Consider the following 19,597-nt stretch of genomic DNA (forward strand, 5'->3'; position numbering starts at 1 on the left):
GAACTGCGTACCACAAGTAGACATGGACATGTCACACCCCCGCTAGTGGCTGCCCCAGTAAGGAAAAACTCACAAACTCTGCAATCCTGGATGTCCGAGCGCCGACTAATAGACGTATGGAGACACCTCCACCCACTGGACAGGGAATACTCCTACTACTCACCCGTGCACCTCCTACACAGCCGCATAGACTTAATACTTAGTTCACAAGAACTGATACACAAATTTACCAATGCAGAATACTCCGCAAGAGTGATTTCAGATCACAGCCCTCTCATAGCACACCTTAAGTGGGGCAGACCGCGTACACGTATCCCGACGTGGCGCCTGCAACCTCGACTATTACTGGACCCCCCCTTCAGAAAGGAAATAGCCACTCAAATTACCACATACTTCGCACTTAACAGAGGAACCACGAAATCCAGAGCAAACGAATGGGACGCACACAAGGTGGTAGTGAGGGGCATATGCATGACAATGTCCAAGGGGGTACGACAAACACTGACAAATGAAATCCGTGTACACGAGCAAAACGTGAGAGCCGCAGAATGTAAATTTGCAGAGGGCACAACAGATAATGCGGGTCTCACAGCAATGCGTACACTGTGGAATGATGCAGATTACCGCCTGAGGCAATATGACTACAGATACCACATGGCCCGTATGCACTCAGAGGGCGACAGGCCGGGCAGACTTCTGGCGTGGCTCCTGAAGAGCGAGAGACACAGTGCCCCCATCGGGGCCTTACGCTTAAGCACGGGGGCAATCATAAACACCCAAGCTGAAATAAACAACGCTTTCAAAGAATATTACAGTACACTGTATAGAGCACACCTCCCTCCCTCACAAGAACAGCTGCGCAAGTTCCTTAGTGGAATACAAATAAATCAACTCGCACTAATACAGGCCGAGGAACTGGACAGACTAATAGACATCGCTGAAGTGCAACAGGCGCTACGACAGTTGAAACACAGTAAGGCACCGGGCAGCGATGGTCTCCCCTTAGAATATTACGTCACCTTCCATACGCAAACACTAGCGCCATACTTTGAAATGTTGGGCGAGGCCTTAGAACGAGGTCAGCTATCTGAATCACAACGTGAGGCGATAATAGTGGTGCTGCCTAAACCAGGTCGCGACCCAATGGATGTCCGCTCATACCGGCCGCTGTCGCTATTAAACTCAGACTGCAAAGGGCTATGAAATAATGACATAACATATGGACCATTCAAGAGACCATATACCAGATCAAAGATCATCCCTCCTTTCGGCAAAGTCCACAGTAAAGGACAGGTCATTTTTATCACATTTTACAGGTAACGGCTCATGAGTGTGCAGTGACTTTAATGTGTGTGGCAGCACGTCAAGAGAAACAAAAATCCAATTGAATTATGTATGGGAGTCCTCATAAATGCTCAAAAACAGGCATATAGCTCTTAAGATGTCCCACGTAAATGTTTTGAGAGGCTCTAAATACCACAAAAGGTCCAAGTTCAAGGACATTGCCCTACAGCATGTTTACACAGAACCCCTAATTATTTCCTGTTTTTTTGCATCAAAATTCAGTTTAATATAAATCCTCACAATAAAGAACATTGTCACTGGTACATGTGTCCTAATCCCAAACCAAATACTATTAGTACCCAAACAAGAAACAAGCTGATAAATGTTTCACTCAAGATAACACTAAGCTTATACCTTACCAGTTATCAAGAAACAAACTCACCTTATTCAGCAGCCTGCCATCTGGCCCCACAAACAGAATTAATCTAACCAGAAACACCAAAAATGGCCCGCTCTGTAATCGATGACAAACAATGATCACACCTCCCCTTTGGTTAGGCATATAAATGCAGTTCATTCAATTCTCGAGACTCCCGTTATAAAATTCTTGGGAATAAGTCATACGAAGTGTAACCCTAGGAGCAGAAATTGCACAGTAGATTTGAGACGTAATGTGGCACGTTGGATTGTTAGATTGAGAGCCAGGGAAAAAGGCATGAACCAGGACAGGAAATTACACCACTTCTTGGGTTAGATCGGAACCAACAGTTGTCTCAAATATATGCTGTAGATACCTTCGACTCATCATCTGCACATGCTGATATAAAAAGGACTGGGGCGTCACATGAGCTCCTCAGTTATATGGATGTCTATTCATCACGCAGTAAACCACAATACATATTACTACTGGTTTGAGATATATTTTCATGTCATGTTATGCAACATTACCATCTTATAAAATGATTTATATACCTGTCTATATGTGATGTACTAATGTATATATTCTTTTGTCTGATTGTATATGAATTACTACATGGGGGGCATAATCTGTAGGTTTTACAAACAATTTTATACTCTTGTAAGCATGTTTAATATGCTCTAGATGTATGTTAAACACTAGTTTGTAGGCTTATAATATATCTTTGTATTCATATTATTTAAGCTGAGTGACGCAAGATTGCATAATGGTTTATAATTATAAATTGTTGGCAGTAATTGTTCCAATGTATACATTTTCAATGGCATCAAAGATATTATTTTGAGTGTTTTAGGTTGCTCAATTGTTAACATCATCTTTTACTTGATACACCCTATGATGCACTCGATTTTAGGCTTCTCTATGCTCCATTCTATTTGGCATTCTGACATATGTTTAAGAAAGACTACTATCTCTGATAACTTCTTTGCTATATTCCTCATACATTTATCCGTGTGTTTTTCTGACTTTGGATTTTCCCTCCCCCTTCTTCTCTTTCCTGGTAGAATGGAAAATTTACTTCCTTTCTCCGCTCTAAATTGTATCCATTTTTATATTGGAATTTGTTGATTTGAGATCATAGTCCACTAGTTTTATATATGGGTCAGATGCTGTACGTGTGTTGATCGAATAGCCGTGCCCCTCATTTGTCTGGGATAACATTTGTGAAGTGACTCTTGTTTTTAGTTTAATGTCCTGAATTAGGAAAGTATTTGAAAATACATTGCTGTGAGTTTGTTCCTATGTCTTTCGGGCCTCAGACAGTGTTTTAGATCCTGTTGTTCATTTGGACCACAGTTTATTATTTCCTGTTTTATTTTAATATTTTTTGATTTTTATTGTGTGGACTCTTGCTCTTATTATGATGGCGTTAATAAATAAATAAACAGATGTTATATGTAATGTAGACTATTTCCATCTCAGGGTTGGCTTAGATCAGTGATTCCCAACCTGTGGTCCGGGGACCCCTGGGGGTCTGCAAAGTCTTCTCAAGGGGTATGCGACTGCTTAGAAAGTTAAATAATGGGGGGCGTGTCTAGGCGCCAACGGTTGCCATTTAGTGGAGCTCATCTCTCCGCTATCTAATCCCCCTCATATCCGTCCAACTATCTGGCCTCCCGACGGAGCGGAAGGGCTAGGAATGGCCACACTAACGGGGCGGAGGTTCGAGGTGGATCTTGCTCGGAGGAGAGGGCCGGGATGTCCTGCGGCCTGTGGTGCACTGTGCCATCAGACCGGCATCGGCCGGCTGATAAAGGAGGTCAGCAATCATGGGCCGCCCCCGGGTCCGTGGGCTTGCGTGTGTGGGGCCCTGTCTGGGGTCATGTCGGCCGGCGGAGCAGTGGCCGGCACCCAGTGGGGTCTTCGCTCCCAGGCCCCCCTCCCTCTCTACTGGCGGTGGCAGCAAAGTCATCCGGGACCCAGGAGGCAGACAGCACGAGGGGTTGCGAGCGTGGAGGTGAGGCCAGAGGAGGCCAGCTGGTACATAACGGACCTGCGGCTGAGGTACAGGGCGGGGGTGCGGTGCAAATCGGCCGGGGCCCTGGTTTGGCAGCTCGTCCTGGGGGCTCTTGGACCTGCAAAGGGGGAGCTGTGGATGGTTGGCTCCTTCTTCCCCTGACCCTACTTGCCACCCTCCATTTCTTCTCTGTGGAGGCAACGGCATGGCTGACACAGCAGGGGACTGTGGGGCTCTGCCTTCCCCCCCCCTTTTTGGCGGAGCTGGTGTCCAGAGGCGTAGCAGAACGGTGCAGTGCGGACGTGGGCACAGCGCACAGCAGGGGGCCCAACCGGCTTGTAGACCCTGCTCTGGGAGTGTATTGAGGCCAGCGGGTGAGCCTGACTGCGACTGAAGGGGTTGCTGGCAGACCTCCTTGGTGAGATCGCCCTACTAGCATGGTCAGAAACAAGGGGCGCTCTCTGCTCCAGGCGATGGACAAATCTGCAGTACTGAAACATGCAGGGGGAACGGTGGTACCAGACAACGCTGAGGGGGGTCAGGAGAAGGACCAGGGCCCAGTTGACAAGCCTTCTCTGAGCGCAATAATGGCGGCAATCCAAGATCTGTGTGGCTCGCTGGAACCCAAGCTGGACACAGTCACGGTGGATGTAAATCTTCTTCGCACAGATCTAAAAAAAGTCACGGAGAAGGTCACTAATGCAGAAACTGATATTGCCCGGTTACAGTCTACATCTAAGAGGCTGGAGGATGTGGTCCAGTTCCTTACCGCAGAGCATGAGAAAATAATGGTGCCCCTGGAGGATCAGGAGGGGAGGGCCCGGAGAAACAACATCAGGGTGGTTGGGGTCCCGGAGGGCGCTGAGGGCCCGAGTGTTGAGCTTTTCTTGGAGACCCTGATCGTGGACTCCCTGCGCCCTAAGAGACTCTCTAAGTTCTTCACAGTCGAGCTGGCGCATAGGGCTCCGGTCCTGCCCCGAGGCCAGGGACCCCCGAGGACCATCATTGCACAAATGTTTTACTTTAGAGACAGAGACGCCATCCTGCAGGCTGCCAGATCACACGGAGATCTTCAATATGAAAATGCTACTGTACATTTCTTTCCAGACTTCACGCTAAGGGTCCAACGGAGGTGCCAAAGCTTTCAGGAGGTCAACAAAATGCTGTGGGACCGCAAATTCAAATACAAGATGCTCTTCCCGGCTAGACTGAGAGTAATCACAGAGGGGAAGACATGGCATTTTGACACTCCGGAGGAGGCCTGGGAGTGGCTTGAAGGGTCCATGTCGGCGGGCCGTGTGGCTTGAGGGGGTCTCTGAGGCAACCGCAATGGGGAGGGTGTGGGGTAGGATGACCCCCCTTCTCCCAGAGACAGGAACAGGGAATGGAGGCGGCTGGAAAGTAGTCATCAGGAATGGTGACGCTGGCCGTAACACATCGCAGTGACTACTGGGCCCATGTGATGGTGGTGGTGGTCCCTGGTGTCGACTGGAGACTGCATAGAATTTTCGGGAGGCACACAGCCTGTAATTAATATTGGGGGATGATTCTTGAAATGCATTTTATCTTGGCATTACTGTTAGAAGTGACGTGGGACGATGGTGCCTGCCCACCCACGCTAGAGTTAAGTTGTTTTGGGCGACAGGCACTCCACTGATCAGGGGGGTGGGCAGTTTTAAGCCCACTAAGTGGGGTAGCAGGGTGGGGGGGAATGTTTAGTTGGGAATTATTGATATACTGTTTTTGGTTGTATACTGTTTCCAAGCCACTGTACAGCAATGGGCTACCGAGAGATGCTGCCGGGGACTGAGTGGCCAGGGAGGGAACACCAGATCTGATGAGCGGCGCAGAGACCCCAGTGGGGAGGAGGGAATACACATGGCAGGGATGATGATACGCACCCTTAGGGTCATGACATGGAATGTGAATGGTCTGGGCAGTTGTATTAAATGCACCATAGTCCTTCAATACCTGCGCAAGCACGGCCAGACCTAGTCCTTTTGCAAGAAACACCTCTGAAGGGGAACTATTAGAAGGCTCTAGACAGGTTTGGGTACCTCTTGGTAGCACACTCGGCTCATACATCGGAAACTAGAGGGGTGGGGATTCTCCTAAAAAAAATCTATGCCCTTCATCCTGTGCCGCACCTGGTGGGACGATATGTGGCAGTTTCAGGTGTTTGGAAAGGACGAGTCCTCAGTCTTTGTTCGGTGTATGTTCCCCCGAGACTCCAGGGAGCCACCCTGATGGACCTTGGCTACCTGCTGCTTGATTTCCCACCAGAACTTCTGATTATGGGGGGCGATAGGAACTTGGTTTCTGACACGGGGTCAGACAGACTCTCACATGCGAAGGGGCCCTTTCCTCAGCGGCGCTCCAGTCCTTTATGGACTCTTTTGGTTTGACAGCTCTGTGGAGGGCACTCAATCCCGGGAAGCGGCAATACACATATGTCTCTATCCCCCACGGCAGTTCATCTAGGCTGGACTATTTACTCACGTCGGGAACCCATGTTGGCGAGTTCCAAGAGGCAGCCCATTACCCAATAGGGATTTCAGATCACTCCCCCGTGGGGGTTGTCCTGCTGGATCCTTCGGGGTCCTACACTCTACCGCAGCGAATTGACCCTTGGTACCTGAGGGACAAGGTTTTTGCGGACAAAATGAGTGAGAAGGCCACCCAATATTCTGAGGAGAATTTAGGGTCGGTGGACTCTGCGAATATCCTCTGGGAGGCCCTTAAAACCGTACTTAGGGGCCACGCGCAAGACTTGATCGATGGGAACAAAAAGGAGTGCAATCTACAAGCACCTTGAGTGGGAGATTGCGGCTCTCGAGGCCTGCTGTGAGGCAGACGGGGGGGCGGACAGCGACCTTCGGCAGCAGTTACGACTCAAGCGATACAAGCTGCGCACCTTGGTCGAACAACATGCGTGGGCATATGCGTTGGTGACCCCGCGTCGACTCTCCGATGTGGGTGACAAAGCCAATAAACTGCTGGCTTGGTAGGTCAAGAGGGACAAGGAACTAACATGGATCGGGGAGGTGGAGACTAGGGCCAATGACTTCTGTGAGACAAATTAGTCCATAGCGGAGGCCCTTGCAACATACTACGAGGAGGTGTATACCTCAGTGACTCGGATGACAGAGGATGATTGTGTGGACCTCCTGTGTGACATACCGCTTCCAGGGCTCTTTGCTGAGGAGAGGGAAGTGTTGGATGCTGAGTTGACAGAGGAAGAGGTTACCGTGGCGCAGGCAGGGCTGCAGTCCGGTAAAGCGATGGGTCACAACGGCCTCCTGGTGGAATTGTTCAAGTGCCTTGGAAGCAAGATAACACGCCATATGTTGGCCACGTTTCGGGAGGTGAAGGAGGAAGGGGCGCTACTGCTGGACCAGCGGACTGCCACTTTCGTAGTGATCCCGAAGAAGGGTAAACCCCTGAAAAATGTGCCTCCTACAGGTGCATCTCCCTTTTAAATGCGGAGGTCAAGGTCCTGGCAAAAGTCCTGGCTACCAGATTGCGCGCGATTATTACTAAGCTCATTCATCCGGACCAATCGGCTTCATGCCGTCCAGGTTGATGCGATTAAATTTGTGGAGGCTCTACGGGGTCTTACACATGACAGACCAGTGGAAGGAGGGGCTGGCGGCGCTTCTGTTCCTTGATGCGAGAATGGCCTTTGACAGTGTGGAATGGCCTTATATTTTTGTGGTCCTCAAAAGGCTTGGAGTGGGCCCACGATTCCTGGCCTGGATCAGGCTGTTATACAGTGAGCCGGTGGCCTGAGTGCAGGTCAATGCGATATTGTCACGTCCCTTTGCCCTACAAAGGGGCCCGAGGCAGGTTTGTCTGCTCTTTCAGATCCTATTTGCATTAGCGCTTGAACCCTTGGTGGGATGGATCAGACAGGACCCCCTGATTAGGGGCATTGACTCGGGAGCATCATGGGAGAAGCGTATCTCCCTATATGCAGATGATATTCTGCTGTATGTCACCCATCCCCGATGGTCAGCCGATAGGATCCTGCAGACCTTTCGCATATTCGGGGATCACTCTGGCTACCAGATCGATTGGGCCAAGTTGCTGATGTTCCCTCTGGCCGGAGACCCACCAGCCCTCCCCTCGGGGTGTGATGTAACGATCTCCACAGGAGGCTTCAAATACCTGGGGATATACGTGACCAGGGATAGGGAGCGTTTCCTCAGTGAGAATCTGCAGCCCCTGCTCGACAGATTTTGAGGGGATGTGGCTCGATGTTGGGCGCTGCCCCTCTCTCTTATGGGTAGAGCGGCCCTTTCTAAGTTGATGACACTGCCACGTCTGTTATATGTCTTTCAGAATAATCCCTACAGGATTCCGGCGGAGGTGTTCCAGCACCTCGACCGGGACATCAGATCACTGCTCTGGAATGGTGGCTGCTCCCGTGTGGCACTGCAGAAATTGGAACTTGGGGTGTACAAGGGAGTTATTGCTGGGCAACGCAGTTGGTGACGGTCAATGACTGGGCCTTTGCTGACCAGGAGGACCTGACGTTCCAGGTGGACAGGCAGACGATGGGCAGGGGGGATGTGAGCAGGCGCTATACTCCCCAGCAAGCGCGCAGGCGCTGTCGGCACACCGTGGTGAGGGTGTGGTGTTATGCCACCCAATTCCTTGGGTGGGGAGCTACTTTGACGGCCAGGACTCCCCTGTGGAGTAGCGATCTGTTGGGGGACTTAAATTCCCTGGGGGGGTTGCGCGGGTGGTCTGTTGTGGGTATTGAGCATTTGGGAGATGTCTGGAGGGGTCAGACAATGGTGACGTTCGAAGTCCTGCTGGGGAAATACGCCATGGCTGGAACAGAACAGTTTAGATATCTGCCGCTGCGGCATGCGCTGGGTCGCTATGTCCTGGTAGGGGAAACAGCTGCCAGAGGCAGCCCCCCCCCCCGCCCTTCTGACGGAACTTCTGGCGGCAAAGGCCATCTTGTGACTGTACAAGAAATTATTGAACAGTTCCCCAGACCCGATGACCACCCTGCGTGCCAAATGGGAGGCGGACATGGGAGCACTGAATGATGAGGACTGGGGGAGGCGAGACAGGGTCCCAGAGTGGTGGTGATCAACGCACATCTCTGATTGATCCAGCTAAGGATTCTACTTAGGGTATATTACTCTAGGGTGGTACAAGATGGGCAGGGTGTAGACCACACTGTGCCTGCAGCGATGTGGGCTGGAGGGCACCTTTTATCATACTCTCTGGACCTGTCCGTGATAAAGACCTATTGGGAAGGGGTTACTGGGGTTGCGGCCGAGTGTTGGGGAGGGAGGTCCTGCTGGACCCTAGTCTGCTCCTGCTGAATATGACCGGGGAGGAACAGTGGTCGAGGCAGCAAGCCCTATGGCTAGCCATTAAAGTGATAATAGCCAAACACAACATAGTGCGAACATAGGGTACTGAGTCTCTGCCCAAGTTACATGACTGGGAGACAGACCTGGACTGGTGCTGCAGCGCTGAAAAAGTAATATATGAGAGTAGGGGCTGCCCCAAGAAGTGGGAGAAGATCTGAGGTTGGCGGGGGCCTATAGATCCACAGGATGACTTTGAGTGGGCTATGTGCGGGTGGGGGCAGGACCTTGACAGCACCGGACTATCAGACTAGGGAGTCGCTTGAGCGGTGTGTGAACCCTTGCTGCCTAATTGTTGCTTGCTTTATCATACAATGGCTGTTTCATTGCTTAATAAAAAGATTTTCAAAAAATAAAAGAAAGATAAATAATATTAACAGATTATGTCCCCAGCTTTCAGCATTGACTTAGTGGGGGTGCCAGGATTCCAATAAAGATTCAGTGGGGGTCCCGGGCTCCAGTAATGACAAAATGGGGGTCCACAGAAGTCCAAGGTTTGGGAACCACTGGCTTAGATCGTGTATTAAGACTGTATGTTTAAATCGATGTTGATTTTTGTTGGACACCATGAGTTAGGAAAATATTTATTTAAGATATATAATTGAAAGTCTGTTCCTATGTCTGCTGAGCCCCCTATAATGTTATAGATTTGGGTGTTCTCCTAGACTTTGGTTTCGTCATCTGGACCTCTTTCAATTTCCATAGTCCCTTTTGTACTAGTGGTGTTCATACGTCAGTAGGTAGAATTTACTTAGCATACAGAGCGGGCCATTTTTGTTGTTTCTGGTTAGATTCCTTCTGTTTGTGGGGTCAGACGGTAGGCCGCTGGTTAAGGTGAGTTTGTTTCTTGGTAATTGGTAACGTATAAGCATATTTGGTTTGGGATTAGGATACATTCCAAGTGATGATGATATTTATCGTGAGGATTTATATTAAACTGATTTTCCGATCATTTTGAGACAAACAAACAGGATATAATTAGGGGTTCTGTGTAAGCATGCTGTGGGGCAATGTCCTTGAACTTGGACGTTTTGTGTTACTCACAGCCTCTCAAAACTTTAGGTGGGACATTTTAAGGGCTTTGAGCCTGTTTTTGACCATTTTTGAGGACTCACATTCATAATTCAGTTGGATTTTTGTTTTGTTCTCTTGACATCTGCTACCACACACACAATTAAGTCGCTGCACGCTCATGAGCCATTATCTGTAAAATTTGATAAAAGTGACCTGTCCTTTACTGTAGACTTTACGGTAAGGAAGGATGATCTTGGATCTGGTACATGCTCGGGTTGACTGGACATATATCATGTCATTATTCTATAGCCTTTAGAAACTCTATTGCAGCTGCTGTGGGTTATGGAAGGTCAGATATTATTGTAACTGAGTTACAAGTAACTCGATGTAGGAGCACCCAGATAATCTTTTTTTGCTTTTATGGAACGGTTGGGTATTTGCTACTTCATACATGAGTGATTGGACTGTTCTTTTTACTGGTGATATTAACTAATGTATGTGATGGTTCTAAACGATTTGTGGTGGTTGCTTTAGGACACCGGTTTTGTGGACTGGTACCTCACCTTAGTTTGAGATACTGAGCTTATTTACCATACCAGGGTGAAAATCCCATACTCAGTATACATCATTTGATTATTTTCAGATATTCTGTATGGACTTGTTAGTTTCCTTTTTCGTCCACTATTGGTGTATATATTGAGACCATACACTTGTCATTGGTAATGCAAGTTTCGACTAATGAATGGTGGCAGTCCTAGGATCAAATCAAGATTATGCATGGATTAGTGAACAAGTCAGGTATCACAACATCAGGAGATACTGGAAGGACTAGAGAATATTCATTGTTCGACGTAGATTAATATGTTAAAGTCTGTTATCCTGGAGTCTGTATCTGACCTTGATCCCATTACTGTGGTGGGTCATGATTGTAATATAATCTATATTGTTTTTGCAGCCTTTGGTACATAAAAATTGGACCTATGGTTTCGCGACTTACATGGTTCTGTGATTGTTCATCTGTATACAAATTAGATCCATGTTGAGGTAACATTCTGCATTTCTGTTCTTTCTTTTTCTTCAGTCCTAATTTGCACTGTTTTTTTCTGTTTTGGAGCTCTCCCTTTCTGTTTCTAAAGATGGGGTGTAATTTTGTCTAGGGAATGCATTAATTTTATTTTCAAACTCTTGATGTGATTTGAAGTCCTATCTGTGTCCTTATTGTTTTCTTTACGGTTCTCTGTTTTTTCCTCACATTTGGACACACTACGTGCTTCGAGTGTTAGTGTTGGATATGCTTTAGTTTTTCACTTTCATGATGTGGTATTTAGGGGTTAACATAAAGGTCAGTAAACCATTTAGTTTTTTGGGAAATATTCCCTTTAAACTATTTTTGGTAATAAAGAAGTTTTTAGATTTTTTGGGGGGTTATAATCTAGTTAGTTGGTCATATAGGTTTTAATATTCTGTTTTTATCAGCCTTGAAGAAGTCCCTAGGGGGACGAAATACGTGTCAGCTGGATTCTTCAATCGATCAAGATCGTCGATTAATTTGGAACTTTGTCCTTATTGTCAAGAATTTTTGTTTTTTTGATTTATATAGGACTACCAAGACTGAGTAAAGGATTATTTTCTCGGTACAAGATTGGGATTTTTCTTAACTATCATGACAATGTATACTTAAATTACTCAAGAAAGTTTATGGATTTTCATTCTACTAACTATGAGTTCTTCATGACTTTTATTGATGTAGTAAGCTTAGTCCACACAGTTGTCTTGCATTTATTTTTTGGTTGTGCAGTTCTTTTTTAGATTTATTCTATGTAGTACAATTTTTTTTGTGGCTCTAAAGTGCACTGCCGTCCCATGTGTGGTTTAGGATGTGCGATATGTAACTATTTAAAAAAGGAATTATTTTTCACTGCTCCCTCAGTCCTTCTGCTGTATTTGTGCCCTTGCACACCATTGTATTTACATAGTGTTGCTACAAATCAATGCATCAGTGGTATAAGTATGAATCCAGTTCAAAACATAAGTGTACTTTACTATATTTGTCCTGTTTTTCAGTAAAATCAGTCTGTGATTGATCACCAGTGCTTTATTTGCCAGACAGGTCCCCCATTTCTAGGGTCTGGATCTGTGGCTACTTTCCAGCCCTGTCCGACTTGTCTTTCCATTGAGACTGCTAGAGCAGGCAGGGATTTAAACCTGACATTGCTGTGCAGGGTGAGCTGCTCAGGGATTGTCAAGCCAGCATCATATTCTGATTGGTTGTTCCCTTTAGGGATAGACTGCTTGGCCAGCCTCAGTAGCTATTTGAAGCAAAGAGCTTCCACCCTGCCTTAGACCTTCTGACTTGAGGGTCTGACTTTCATGAAGGGCCTCCCCACCCAGCAAACCAAGCAGCCTGTGCTCCTCCCCCGCACCTCCAGTGGTCTATCCAGAGTGAATAGGGTCGGGTGGCAATGGTCCAGATTGCTTTCTGCATGCAACGCCTCCTGACGTCCAGCAGGTGTGGGTACCTGGTTGATCCTACACCAGTGCTTGTCTCAAAGATTAAGCTATGTATGTGTAAGAACACACAGCCAGTACAGTGAAACTATGAATGGCTCTTCAAATTAAGTTTGGTTCCTTTGATCGCACCATCTGTTACTTTGATAAGTGTGGTAATTCAGGAGCTAATACATGTCGACGAACGTTGAATTTCTGGGGTGCAAGCATTTATCAGGTCAAGACCAATGCGGAGTTGTCTGGCTGCTTTGATGGCTCTACATAACCTCGGCCCAATTACACATCCCTGTGATGGCAAAAATACATTCTGATGTCTGCCCTATTTACATTCAGTGGTACTTTGTGCCTAACCTGTTGACCATGGTTAAGAGGGAAAAAATTGTTTGATTCCGGAAAGGTAGTCTGAGAAAAGGTTACTACATCCATGGTAGGAGGCAGGTGCACAATTATCCATCCCAACTCAGGGAGGTAGTGAGGAAAAATAGCAATAAAGGACTTTCGAGGCCCTGCAATTGGAGTGAGCACACTTTAAATCCTTTAACAAGAATCCATTGGAGGCAAGACTGGTGCCAGTAGCCGTGGTAATGTCTGCTCCAATAGCGTATATGAAAGTTGCTGCAGTTAAAAAGTTTGTAGTTATATTTTGGTAACCTGGTGGTGGTCTGCCGTGAGGTGAGCTACCGCCTATCCCAGCCCCTACCAATCAGCACCCCCTTGATGCCTCTGTCTAAGTGTCACTGGGGTCCAAAAAGTTTACGTTGGAAAAAATGTTCAAGACCGGCTAGTTGCCTAAATATTTCAGCTAGGAATAACTGCATAGGGCTCCGGGTTCTATTCTGTTGAATTTTTGAACTGGGGCCATTTGTAAGAGTGACGGCTGAGGGCATTTGTAATGTGCCTCTAGATGTGAAATTCTTAGAGCTGCGCAGGACAAAACCAACAATATTTTCATTAATTAAGAGTGAAAGTCAGAGGTTCAGAGATTTACCGATACTGTCATAGTTCTGACCATAAAGAATGCTGATTAGTGATCCGGCAGCTTAATTCCAATGACCTACTGGGTAGCGTCCAGGAAAACATAATTTTTGTGTTCCTGCAGGGAGTATGGCTGCAAAACTGAAACTTAAAGTAATTGACAAAAGGGTGCCACCAAGAGTGGAGCCTGTGGCTGATTTTGACTCAGCACACAGGAAACTTCACCTAGCCTGGACATGGAAAGGGTTGACAGATTGATTGTTCTTTCTCAATTCTCTGGGTGGTGGTGCATGGCCCTTCTTAGTTGGTGGAACGATTTGTCTGTTTTATTCTGACAATGAGCAAGACTAACTAGTTACACAACCAGTCAACTTCTCAAGAGGGACAATAGGAGTTCACCTGCACAGGATCGAACAAGAACAGGTCTGTGATGCCCTTAGATGTCCTGGGCTGCACGCAGGCTACACTGAATGAATCAGCTTGTTTGTACCCTTTGGAGACAGGTGCGGGTAACCCACTGAACCCCATTCATGGCAGAGATTTGGGATTGCAATTATTTCCCATAAACGAGGATTTCCCAGTAAAAGCGAGTCATAAGCTGATTGGTCTCTGCGCTTGTACACACTGCTGTCGCTACTACTCGCACCTACTGATTGGACGGTTTAGTGAGGTTGTCAGATTGGCCCCTGCTGGGGTTGGCAATGGTTGTGGCAGAGCGCAAAGAAGATGATCATAAAAGGCGTAACAAGGTGTCCATAGTTGAACCTACGGAAGGATCATTAACAGCAGAGCAGCCTGAGTGAATGATGGCTCTAGCCCAAATCTTTGGCTGCCTCTCAGATAAAATCCAAGGCACAAGGCCTGGCCCTCCCTTTGCATGCCCCGGCCAGTAGAGTGATCTGCAGCTGACAGGTGCCTGGGGAGAACCAGAGCGGGACTGGCTTCTCTATCTGGGAGGTGACACACGAGGGATTAGGGCAGGTGAACCTGGCCCCTCCTGCAGGGGCACATTACATCATCTTTGAATTGTGGAGGCTGACTTCTAGAGGGAAAGCTTAATGCTGTGCTGGCCCGTCTCCCCTCACGGGTAGTGGAAGGGTGGCGCTGCCTTCCTCCAACCTCTCCTTTGCCCACAATTGGGCTAGCTTTGAGAAAGCTGCCTGTGACTCTTGGTATTGGATCACTCGGCTCATAGGTTGATGTAAAAGACAGCAAGCAACAAGGTTAGTGTGAATTGCAGGACACGTTGATTATCAATACTTCAAATGCATTTTGTGGACCCCTGGTTCCTCTCGGGGCAACGCCTGTCCAGGGACTGCTTGAACGTCAGTCGCCCGGGGGCTCACCCATGAGGTGGCTAAGGCTGTCACGGAGGATCTGCTTTCTTCACCCTTCCCCCCCCACTCAAATCACACCCCTGATCGCATGTTGCGTGATACCCCCTCATTCCTGGCGTGGATGCACACCTCTGGTGTGCCTGGCCTTCCCCCAATGGCAGGTGACCGGTCTGCCATGGGTATTAACAAAAAGACCTGGGGTGCGTGGCAGTCTTTGATGTTCCACTGTTGCCTGTGTGCACTGCCTTGGATGCCCAATTTTGGGTTTAAATCTTTTATTGATTTTAAGAGAGACACAAAACATCTCATCTACAAACACTGGCCGGTAGGAAAATAGAAAGAAAGGGTACAGAAGGATAGAAAAATAAGAGAAAGGAGAATAAGTACCTATACCGATGAGTAGGAGGCCAGAGTAATGAAAATGAGGTGCACTGTGTGTTGTTGGTCAAGCCAGGCAGGGTCAAGGACTCTGAGGAAGGGCTGTGATGTTCATGGGTGTAGAGGCCCACGGAAACCGGGGCTCCAGTGCATGGCACTCCGCATGGCAGCTAGGCACCTCTGCAGTTTAGCTCCAGAAGGCTGCCATCCGAAAGTGAGCCAAGTTGCGGAGTGTGTCATCCAAGCCTCAGATATGGAGTACCAGGCTCGTTTCGCTGGTGTGCACGCCCCACCCACAGACTGACACCAGTGTCTTAGTGCCCACCAATAAATAAAGAAGAACGGCCTCTGTCTAGGATTTGTCCAGGTTGGCCATGGGTGGTGTATCCGAAGTATCAGATCTCTGCTGTTAGCCTGAATTATCTACCTTCCCATCATCTGAGTCACCTCCCTGACGGCCTGCTTGATTCTCCCTCGTTACATCAGCCTGGGATGTGCCATCCCTCAAGCCAGTCCCTGGCTACCCCGGGCAAGGCAAAATGTCAAGATTTACCTTCTACAATCTTCTCTCAACTGAGCAGAGCATCATATACTTGATTTCCTGCGCCCTGAGCATTTTTTAACCTCATCAGAACTGTGCCATTGGTGTTGTACCGGTAGCGTGAAATCAGGTGGAAAAAAATGTATCACAGTATTTTCATATTTGAGGTTGCCATGAGATTGGGCCCACTGTAGGATTGCATCTCAAAATCGATAGTTAAACACTCTTGCAATGATCGTCCTTGGAGGGGCACCTGGCTTCAACAGGGGTACTGGTGCCCTATGTACTCTTTCTATGGAAAAAATATGGACAGGAACTTAGGACATAGTGTGCTGGTTATAAGGTCTTCCAAAAAGAGATCGGTCCTGGGTCCTTCAGCCCCCTCAGGGACTCCAGCTACCCTAATATTATTCCTCCGTGCTCTCCCCTCATAGTTATCAAGCTTGGTGGCTATAGCGACATCTTGTTTGATGAGAAATTGCATCTGGCTCTCCAGTCTCTTAGTCATTGATTGGAGTTGATTAATATGTGCCCCAACTACTGTGAGTTTTTCACTGATTTTTTTTAAATCTGCCCTACGGAGTGTTAACGTCCCCTGTCCCTCATCCAGCTTGGGCTCCAGAGAGCCCTTGGATGGCTGCCATTATTGTCCCCAGTGAAGGTTCCCCCGCTGAGTGGAGGTCCGTTCCCAGTTCAGTAGTTGTGGCACGCCTCATCACCGCTTCCCTAACGTCCCGGCCTTAGCATACCTGTCCATCTTGTTGGTCAGCCTCTTTGGTGGCCCCTTATTTCTTACCATGTCACCAGGGTCAGAACTCGGCTATCACCCGGCCGGTTAGTGGCTCAGTTTACCACACTTCCCTTGCGGTATCTTGTGGGGCAACAAACTGGATGGGTCAGTTCTGTCCAGCAGGATCGTGCTTATGGCCTCCCCACAGTACCAGGGACACTGGAGAGCTCCACAACCCCCTCCAAGCCCCCAACGCAGTCCAGTGCCCTTGTACTCCTCCGACAGTGCACTGCATCCGATTAGGAGCCTACATGGAGACTCCTCCACCTGAAATATCCGGCAGTAGTCGCAAGCCATCCAAGCATCTCCCAACTATGGGGCGCAATACGAAACCTGGGTGCTGGTTAAACTCTATGGGGTGGGCCCCTCTCTCGCTTTCCAATCTGCCACAGGAGTACTCGCCCGTGGAGGGAGGGAAGTGGGGGGGAGAGAGGGCTGATTGTTTGTAATAAATGGGGGCAGGGGCCAGGGATGGGGGAAGAGTACCTGAGTCCATCAGCCTCACTTGCTACAGTCGATCAGGGCTGGTTACACTAGGCCCCACGTCCCAGCCTTCCTTTAATCCTGCCTCTCCACTGAAAATGCTACTAACTCTGATCCTTTGCCATTGGGCGATGGAAGTCTGTCCCAAGCAGTTTTGTTTCCTCATTCTTGTCAGGCTATGTTGAGAACAACAGATGCCACACAGCTGTGCCTGTCTCCAACTGCACACTGGCCTCCCAACCTGATCCACTTCCCAGGTCCTCCTCAGCAGGAAACTTCACGGGCTCCAGGAAAGCTCCTTGAGCGGCAACTCCACCTCTTCTACACTGGCCACTGGATCACCGCTCCCTTAGTCAAGGTATGTCAGGCAAGAAGGAAAGAATTGTGGCAATCCTCTCTGCTACTTCATGGGGCCTTTGCAGGTTCGCCCCCAGGTCGGCAGACGTGTGGGCCCCAACAAGAGGCCGCGATTGCAGGAGGTGTCGGATGAACAGTTGCACCAAAATGGGCTTCAATTGGTCCCTTGCAGCTAGTCGCAGCAGGCGTGGACGGATGAATAAATGGATGCGGAGGAATTTACATCAGGGGCTGCGGAGGTAGCTTTACACTATGGCCATCTTGTCTGGCACCTAGCCAAGCCCCTATCCCAAGTTTCATATGTAACTCTAGGTTTTAGTTCAGAGGGAGGGAAAATGGGAACTGTATCCTGAAAGATTCCATGACTGTTGAAGCAAATCAACGACCACAGCTCAGTTCAAGCAACAAATGATATTTTTAAAAGATCAAATCCAAAATGTGGTTTGAGAGATGGATGCAGGAGTGAATTGACTGTTTCCAGTCTAGGGCTGAACTGGACAGCAGGCCAAAGTAATTTGGTTGAGACTGGCAGTAAATTGCTAATTTAGGCACTCCACTATCCCTTTTTAGGTTGAGCATAACAGCGCGCAAGCACTGCTTTTCTGACATGTTGGTATGTATCTCGGCTTTTAACCACGCCCACCACTATCAATCATTCATGGGCTTGCCTTTCAAAAATCCTTTATCATTAGTAAATGCTCTACGTATGTCCCTCCTTGGGGCAGTTTTGTTACCGGCTTGGGGACCAACCCTGTTACATGGTTAATTGCACTTTTGCCGATAACTTTGATTGCAAGTGAACTTCTTTTTCCTTTTGTCTCTCTCCGCGCTCACGGGGGCCGTGGCGCTTTTAATTGATTTGCTTATGTCAACTGTGTTACTTTTTATTTTCAGTTTGTGTTGCAAGAAAAGTCCAATTAGGAATTTACAGCGCTGATAGCTATAACTCGAGCAAACGCGAGACCCATTGCACTGCAAATGCTTGTTAGTTCTTGTCTGCATGAGCGTGTGTTCACTAGCGCATATGCTATCGCTTGTGAGATCTCGTGTTGAATAAGGGGCTTGGAGCCCACTTATTGCTTCTCATTCGTTGGCTACATCGTCACTCTTCTTTGATGCCTAATTGGCCAGTGCACATCAGCTTCACTTTCTCTTTTTGTGGGGCGCGCAGACCAACTTTTGATTTAGTTTGATTAATGTCCTTCCGCTGCTAATCCACCCTCTGCTTGTGCTGTGATTCAGGTACTATTTTCTTTATTTGTCCCCTCCCATCCCATCCTTACGGTCCCTCCCACCCACTCCTTTGCTCCAGTCGCTATTGGTCAGCTGCTGGCATCCCTGCTCCTCACCCAGCGCAGCAGCCGCTACCGTCTGCGCCATTTGCCTCACCCGGACAGATTTCTACATTTTATTGGCTCTGGGTAGCGCCTTCTTGTAAGAAGTGAGGTCCGCATTGGCTACCCGCTCCTGTTTTGTTACTGCAGATTTCCTCAGACTAATGACCCGTTTGTATGGATGGCGAACACTTTTCCTCATTAAAAATGTGTCTCTGCCGGACTTTCAGAGCTTTCATCTGCTTGTTCGTAACCCAGAGCCTCGGGCTGGTCTGTACAGCGCTCAGCTTGGACTGCTGTCGGACTTTTACAAAACGTTACTGTTTCATCTTTGTGGAACTGGAACTCGGTTTGTGTGTCTCCATTCAGATCTCTTTATACGGCAATAGCACCACCTACTGGAAGACCGCAGGTTACTCATTTAATTCTCTTACTTCGCTTCATTCTGGATAGTGTGCGAAAGTAGTGCAGAATATTGTTCCCTACATACATACGTTGCCTGCTGTTTACTTTAGTAGTATTATTTGTCATGTTTTGCTCTTTTCTTATTCCCAATATTTGCTGCATGTCAGAAGTATCTTCATTTGTATGTCTCGCCTGCCTACAGTGCATGCGTTGTCGCTGCAAAAAGTATGTTTACTAGATGTGACTTAGAGCCTGCCCATTGCTGTTGCATCCTTCCAGCCACCGCTGCAAAAAAAAAAAAAAGTTTAACATCCCGTACCCTACTTTGCTCTTTCGCTTCTTCCCCTCGTCAGACTTGCCCACGAG

The 19,597-nt window shown here is 48.0% G+C and overlaps 1 protein-coding gene across 4 annotated transcripts in view; it reads left to right on the forward strand.

Annotated features, from left to right (window-relative positions):
* Positions 1 to 19,597, forward strand: part of LOC138266392 (putative nuclease HARBI1) — a 331,311-nt gene that overhangs the window by 139,722 nt on the left and 171,992 nt on the right. Inside the window, exon 1 of one of the 4 annotated variants that reach the window (XM_069215163.1) lies at positions 19,014 to 19,238. The exons of the other annotated variants lie outside the window; for them this stretch is intronic. The gene's annotated coding sequence lies outside the window, so the exon portion shown is untranslated. Of the gene's footprint in view, positions 1 to 19,013; positions 19,239 to 19,597 lie in introns of those variants that run through there. 4 annotated transcript variants of the gene reach the window in all.

The sequence above is a fragment of the Pleurodeles waltl genome, chromosome 11 (assembly GCF_031143425.1).
Source record: "Pleurodeles waltl isolate 20211129_DDA chromosome 11, aPleWal1.hap1.20221129, whole genome shotgun sequence".
NCBI lineage: Eukaryota > Metazoa > Chordata > Amphibia > Caudata > Salamandridae > Pleurodeles > Pleurodeles waltl.